Below are 8163 nucleotides of genomic sequence, written 5' to 3'. Positions count from 1 at the left end.
TTTTAACAGCAGACTTAAATCTACTGTGGATTTGCTCGCTCCACCTAAGATTAAAAAGCTACAGCCAAAACCGGCTTCCCCATGGAGCAATGAAAACTTAAAAATGTTGAAAAGATCTTGCAGGGCGGCAGAGAGAAAATGGAGGAAATATGAGAACACAATTAATAAACAAATATACACTGAATTATTAAAATCATACAACAAAGCTGTTAGAAATTCCAGAAATAATTACTTTTCTAAAATCATCTCGGAACACAAAAATAATCCCAAAATTCTGTTTTCTACAGTCACAAATATTTGGGTCGTGAATTTAGTTCTCTCCAGAAAACCCCCTCGGACTCTCTCTGTGAGGAGTTTGCAGCCCACTTCAGAGGGAAGGTAGACACCATCAGACGTAACATTTTTTCCTCCCAATGTCATGCTGCTCCCGATCAATCTGAGAGTGTGTGTCTACCTGAGGAAACACTGGACAGTTTTGTCTTGGTTGAAGTTGAGACTATTGATAAAGTTTTCTCCTCAGTGAGGCCTATCACATGTGTTCTGGACCCTATCCCCACAAGGTTTTTTAAACAATTTTATGACTCTTTTAGAGATGAGATTTTAACTTTGATGAACTGTTCCCTTCAGACGGGGGTCTTTCCTGCTGCTTTTAAACGGGCGGTGGTCAGACCCCTGTTGAAGAAGAGCAATTTAGATTTTAATGACTTTAACAATTTTCGTCCGGTATCCAACTTACCATTTTTAAGCAAAATTTTAGAGAAGCTTGTTTTACTACAACTTAACGATTTTATCAACCACCAACATGTCCTAGAGAAATTTCAGTCTGGTTTTAGGGTGAACCACAGCACTGAGACGGCCCTTCTGAAGATTTTAAATGATTTTAGAACAAATTATGATGCTCGGAGGGCAACAGTGTTGGTTCTGCTGGATCTAAGCGCTGCCTTTGATACAGTAGACCACACTATTCTTTTAACCCGTTTAAAACAGATCGGCCTCTCTGGTGTTGTTCACAGTTGGTTCACTTCCTACCTCACAGACAGGACTTTTATGGTGAGTCTGGATACCTGTTCCTCTGGGGTCCACAGCATCACATGCGGGGTGCCTCAGGGATCAATTCTAGGCCCAGTGCTTTTTAACCTCTATATGCTCCCTCTGGGCAGCGTCATCAGGAGACACGGGGTGAATTTCCACAGTTACGCTGATGATACACAGTTGTACATCTCCGTGTCTCCTGATGACGCACAGCCAATGGAAACACTTTTTAATTGCATTTTAGATATTAAATCATGGATGACTGAAAACTTTCTCCAGCTCAACCAGGGCAAAACTGAAGTTTTAGTCATCGGTCCTGAGGCCCAGAGAGATAAACTTTTACCTAAACTACAGTCAATGTCTTTTTATCCATCACAACAAGTGAAGAATCTGGGCGTTATTTTCGACTCTGAGCTGACCTTTATCCCCCACATTAAAAACATCACAAAAATAGGTTTTTACCATCTTAAGAATATCGCCAGAGTCCGACCCATTCTCTCTCGGGCCAATGCGGAGACGCTAGTGCATGCTTTTATAACCAGTAGAATTGATTACTGCAATGCCCTGCTTTCTGGTCTTCCCAAAAAGAGCATCTCAGGTTTACAACTCTTACAAAACTCAGCAGCACGTGTCCTGATGAAGACCAGGAAGCGGGAGCACATCACTCCGGTTTTAAAATCACTGCACTGGCTCCCCGTATGTTTCAGGATCGATTTTAAGGTTCTTTTAATGGTTTTTAAGTGTCTTAATGGTCTTGGGCCTTCTTATCTTTCAGAACTGCTTTTACTGTATAAACCCTCGCGGTCTCTGCGCTCTATGGCAGCCGTCTCCTAGTTATCCCTAAAGTTAAGACTCACACCCACGGCGAGGCGTCCTTCAAGTATTACGGCCCTCGCCTTTGGAACGGGCTGCCGGAGGACCTCAGGTCCGAAGGGAACATCCAGGCTTTTAAGAATAGGCTCAAGACCCACCTTTTTAGCTTAGCTTTTAACTGATCACTATTTATCTATAAGTACATATTTATCTCTTTTATTATTTTTTTATCACTTTATCTACATCTTAGTGTTTTTACATGATTATGTTTTCTTTTACTATCTTTATAATCACTTTTTATCAGTTACTTTTTATCATTATTAGCTTTTATTATTTTATATGTTATATATCTTAAATCCTCCAGTGTTTCCTCTGCGGAGCCCTCTGCCTTGGGGCCGGTGGTCAGGGGCGGCGGCGGCCGGGGCGCTCCCCGGGTAGTGCCCGGGCACTGGTGGGGGTTTCTGCCCTATGCCACTGGGCGTCATGGGCCGGTGTCTTGGCTGCTGCCGTGGATCTGTTGCTGCCAGGGCAGATGGCTCCGCTGATGATGTGTCGTTCATTACCTGACCCATCTGAACTCAGTCTATTGTTTACTCTGGTGTTCACGAGTGTGTGTGTGTGCGTGTGTGTGTGTGCATGGACGAGTGTGCGGGTGATTGTATGTCCACTTTTGGAAGTTGGGTGCGGGAGGGGAACTGTAATTTTTAATTGTTTTATACTTGGGGAGGGGGGCTGGGATGGGAATGTGGGATCTATGGGGCCATTTTAATCTGTAAAGCACTTTGAGTTGCATTTTTTTTGTATGAAAAGTGCTATATAAATAAAGTTGATTTGATTTGATTAGTGCCGATCCTCCTGACAGCGGAATTTGCCAAAATCCTGAGTTTGCGTTGAATTTTGAGAAGATCTTCGCCCCTTGAAGCTGACCCAACATATGTTCGACTGATAGTAGCATGTGGCATTCCCGCTTGACTGAGTTATTCAGTTTCGTTAGGTCGACGCACACACGTACCTCGTCATCTGCTCGCTTCGGAATCGGAACCATTCTGGCGCACCAATCTGTAGGCTGTTCCACTCTGGAAATCACCCCCAACTCCTCCATGCAGGTTAACTCTCTAATAACTTTTGGTAGCAGAGGTAGTGAAACACATTGGGGTCAGTGCTTAATTTGAGCTGGATCTTGCCGGAACAAGATCCAGGAACTATTTTATTTTGAAAGGACCATTCTGGCCTGCTAGGATCCGGCAACTCACGTGACAAACTTGTGCTATACTCAGTAATAACAAGTAAAGAAGTAACGAGAGTAATAACGAGTAATAATGACTAATAACGAGTGAAGAAGCAATGAGTGAAGAAGTAAACGTGTAAAACAAATTTCAGAATGACAAAGTTTTGTAACCGTTTGTTACAAATCAGCAAATGCTTTTTGTCGTCATGGGCTCCCGTAGATGGAAACATGGCATCTAATATGGCACCGCCCAGAGACTTATGAAAAAATTCCACTATTTCCGCTCCGCTCCGGCACGAACTCCGCAGCAAAAACGGTCCCGTTGTGGTCAGTCAGAGCTGTTCCAGTACTGTGGTCGTGCGGCGCAGTGCGTCGCCCGCCGTTCCGCCATCTGACAAAAATAGGATTGATTCTATTTTTGCCGGACGCCGTAGCACCTCCGGAGTCAATGGACAGAAATCACAACCGCCCAACAGGAAAGGGAGCAAGCACAGCTTCCGTTATTTCACAATAAATCGATAACAGAAGGCGTTTTTTTGTTTCATATGCACAGGTTTAACAACTTTTAACAAATATCAATGGCAGTTGAATTTTAAATGCACAAAAATAAGCCATAAATACAGTTTCCACTATCAAAGTAGTCGCCCTTTTTTGATCCAAACACTGCTGATCTCTCAACACAAATGATGGGCAGATTAAACAGTTCATTTCGATGCTTCTCCCACACAACAGGTGTTTGGATCTAACTTCCGCATTTATTGCACGGACTGTATCGCAAGATCTTGAAAATCCCGCGCATGCCTGTTTGCGCACATCAGGTCTCCGCACCGGAGCGGAGCCGTTGTAGAGCGTGTATAGTATAATTTGAGTTCGGAAGCGAGCGACAGCGGAAAGCGGGGGCAGTGCGGAGATAGTGGAATTTTGGGGTTAGACCCGCTCCCATGTATTTTAGACCTGGTTTTAATGGTTATATGTTACGACGACGCCAATATTTTTCAATAACTGGGCATCTTTTTATTCATTTTCAACAACATTTCGATGGATATTTCCAGAAAGTAATGGTAAAAATTCTCATTGTCTCTTAAAGTTCGGGCTTGGATCGTACAAGCGGGGAATAGCCGTCTGGAGGTCTACACAAGAGACCTCCAGATGAGATGCGTTTGTGCGGGTCGTGTAGAGAGTGGGTTATTCCTTTAGAGGTTGTTTATTATTTAGCCCACCGACACAGGTACACCCATGCTTCCCGGACAGGAACTTTGGTTCTGTCGAAAATTAGAGTACGCCCACTATGCACCCAGGGCACTAGCTCCCCCAAGAGGCTTCCTTTAATATGTTTCACCTCTCACAATACAGTAGCTACTGCTTCTGCATCTTCCTCAGTGGTAGCTGTTCAAACACAGAACCCGATCGACCATCCCTTCCACATGTGTCTGCTAGCAAGTTGTGATCAGAACAGGGCAGGCAGCCAAGCTCAGAGTGGGATTGTAAAGACCTGGATGGGAATGACTTGGTTCAGTAAATTAGCGTATTTTTTTTACATATATTGCAGAATGCAGATATAAATGGACAGCAGAACATTGTGCTTTTTTTTTTCTTTTTCTTTGGGTGAATTGACGGTGGTGTGGGCGCAGTTTGGCGCCCCTCTCTGGATGGTGCCCTAGACAGCTGCCTAGTTCGCCTGTAGGAATGGACCGCCACTGTATTTTACAATAGCTATCTTATGTCATCACTTTAATAATGCTGTTTGCAAGTTAGAACACATCTTGCATCTTTTGATTAAATGTGTATCATTCAACTGAAATTTAATTCAAAGCTGACTGACCTATTTCTCGCCAGTTTTCTTTATTCTAAAAGATACCCAGACCTGCAGCACACAGCTGGGAAACATAGGGCAGTTTCATTATATTTCATGCCCAGGTGAGGTACACATGTTTATCCTGTGTACTCTACTTTAATAGGAAAACCTCAATACTTGCCAGCCAACAGATGTAAAGTAATTCCAACAGTGTGATAAATGCAACAAGATTTATTATAAGTTTACATTTTAAGTTTTTCAGGGTTTAATTTAACAAAAGAAACAGAAAAACATATTTTTGGAATTCAAGAAAGAATGTTCCCATTTTCTCTGCAAAACTCCCTGCAGCTGTTCTGCTCCAGTCTGCTCTCTAGCGGCGGAAGACGTGTATCGCCGGAGACCGCGGATTCAGGCCGATTGCAGTTTCAGGCTTGTACCATTTTTGAGACAGGCTCTCTACGGATTAGTTTTTAATTGCAACTGCAGATTCAAACCCCTTCTTAGACTGCTTGCTGCTAAATAAACGAGCCTATCGTAGTAGAGCCCTTCTAGCCAAGGGCGTAGGAACGAGTTTAATATTGGGGGGGACACATTTTGGAAATCTAACAAATCTGTTGTAGGTCAATATATACCGTAGGTCAACTTCACTGAAAAAAATACATTAAATGATTATTTCTGATTCTAACATGTCACTGAGTGTTTCATGCAGGCTGAACATGAACATAGTCTCCTGCCGCTATCTCCTGCTTTAGCTTCTAATAGAAAATCTGATAGACGGTGAAACTCTAGGATTAGAAAAGTCTGACAGATGTGACTCAGGGCGTAAGGCAAAGCCCAGAAAGACAAGAAAATAACTTTTATAGCCCAGTTCACTAACATTCTGTTTTTTTTTTTTTTTTTTTGATCGGGGACCCATGAGCCAGCCAGAAGGGGAGGAGGCTTAGGCTCCTTTTGACACTGTAGACCACAACGTTCTACTAAACAGGTTGAAGGCCCTGGCTGGGATTTCAGGTTCTGCTCTAGACTGGCTCTCTTCCTATCTCACCAACAGAACATTCACAGTGAAGTCAGAAACCTTCTCTTCAGATACTGCCTCTCTAACATGTGGGGTCCCACAAGGTTCAGTTCTAGGGCCTCTACTATTCACATTCTATATTCTTCCCCTAGCTGGCATCATTCAGTCTTTCCCAGACATCTCCTACCACATCTACGCTGATGATATTCAGCTCTACATGTCCTTTATGCCACACCAGTTGGACAGGCTGGCCACACTTGTACTCTGCCTGACCCAGATCAGTAACTGGCTGTCCAGCAACTTTCTTGTCCTCAATGCTAACAAGACAGAGACCCTGATCTCTGCACCCCCGGAACTTCAGCCAAAAATCGAGCAAGAAATTGCGTCTTTTTGCCCATCAGCCAAGGCCAACATAAGAAACCTGGGAGTTATTTTTGATCCAGTTTAAGTTTAGACTCACACGTCAAAACCATCTCCCGCTCTTGTTTCTTTCAACTGAGAAACATTTCAAAAGTCCGTAAACTGGTTTCTACTGCAGATCTTGAAAAAATAATCCATGCCTTTGTGTCATCACACTTAGACTACTGTAACGCTCTTTTTACTGGTCTCAGCAAAACCTCCCTCTCACGCCTTCAAGCCATCCAAAATGCAGCAGCCAGACTCCTAACCAAATCCAGCAGACGAGCTCACATCACTCCAGTTTTACAGTCCCTCCACTGGTTCCCGGTAGAATATAGAATACAGTTTAAAGTTTTAGTCCTGACCTATAGAGCTCTTAACAACCAGGCTCCAAGCTACCTATCTGAGCTTTTATCCCCACACACCACCTCTCGGAACCTTAGATCCACAACTGAAAACCTCCTGGCTGTTCCTCGAACCAGACTGAAAACCAAAGGGGACAGGGCCTTTCAGACTATTGCACCCAGACTTTGGAACAGTCTACCTTCAAATCTCTGTCTTTCTAACACTGTAGAGGTCTTTAAAAATCATCTAAAAACTCACCTTTTCATCCAGGCGTTCCCTCCCTAAATGTTTCAAAAAGATGGCTTTGTTCGGGTTCACACCTTCACTTTGTTTATACTCATGATTTTATTTTCTACTTTATCACTGCTATTGTTTTTCCTGATGTTTTTATTGGTTAGAGGTATTTGCCCTGATCTTTATCATGTTGTACAGCACTTTGTGATTTATATCTGTGAAAGGCGCTCTATAAATAAACTTTTACTTACTTACTTACTTTTACTTACTTACTTACTCCCCATTAGCCGGATCCAGGTGATTACCGGCCAACGTGGACGTTTTAATTATAAAAAAGCTGTTTATGTATCAGTAGAGTTTCATTTTTTATTTAATAATATGAATGTAGGATATATTTTAATAATATGAATGTAGGATATATTATCTTATTCCTATGGGTAGAGATGTGTAAACAGATTTAATACAAGACTAAAGCTGTGAATATTCAGTCTGAATTGATCTGACTCTCATCAGAATATTTTAAACTGCATCAGCCAACAATGCTGACCAACAATCAGAAAAATCTGTTTCTGACAGAATGAAAAAAGAAATAATTCACTCACAACAACAGCTGGAACTACGTTAATTTTCAGAGAGACAAAAGAAAAAAACAGTGGCCAAAATTGCAGTCTAAATGCACCAGAAAGCAGAGTTCAACACTTATTTTTCTAATATTTCTAAGGAAGCATTTATTTTATTCTTAAACCGTACTGCCCAGCCCTACTTGTAATGGGATTACATATATTTAACTGTGTTCACTTATTATTACATTCAAATCTTCCTCTCATCAGCAACCTAAAACCATCTCACTCTTCACTGTAGCACCTACCTGCACCTCAGCAGGTCTGGTGCTCCCTGTCTCACCCTCAGCAGGTCTGGCGCTGCCTGTCTCGCCCTCAGCAGGTCTGGCTCTCCCTGTCTCACCCTCAGCAGGTCTGGCGCTCCCTGTCTCGCCCTCAGCAGGTCTGGCTCTCCCTGTCTCACCCTCAGCAGGTCTGGCTCTCCCTGTCTCACTCTCAGCAGGTCTGGCTCTCCCTGTCTCACCCTCAACTGGTTCCTGCTGAACTTCATTTGATCTCTAATATAAAAACAGTGGACAGGAATAAGGAGTAAAAATACTGTTGGATGACTAGTGCAACATTAAAATCATGGTTGTTATAGTATTATTTAGTCGTGCTCACTTGTTATCATGCTCGAATCTTCCTCTCATCAACCATCTAAAATCTCACTCCACTGTAGCACCTACCTGCACCTCAGCAGGTA

The sequence above is a fragment of the Nothobranchius furzeri genome, chromosome 5 (assembly GCF_043380555.1).
Source record: "Nothobranchius furzeri strain GRZ-AD chromosome 5, NfurGRZ-RIMD1, whole genome shotgun sequence".
Classification (NCBI taxonomy): Eukaryota; Metazoa; Chordata; class Actinopteri; order Cyprinodontiformes; family Nothobranchiidae; genus Nothobranchius; species Nothobranchius furzeri.
Note: the sequence above shows the minus strand (reverse complement) of the source record.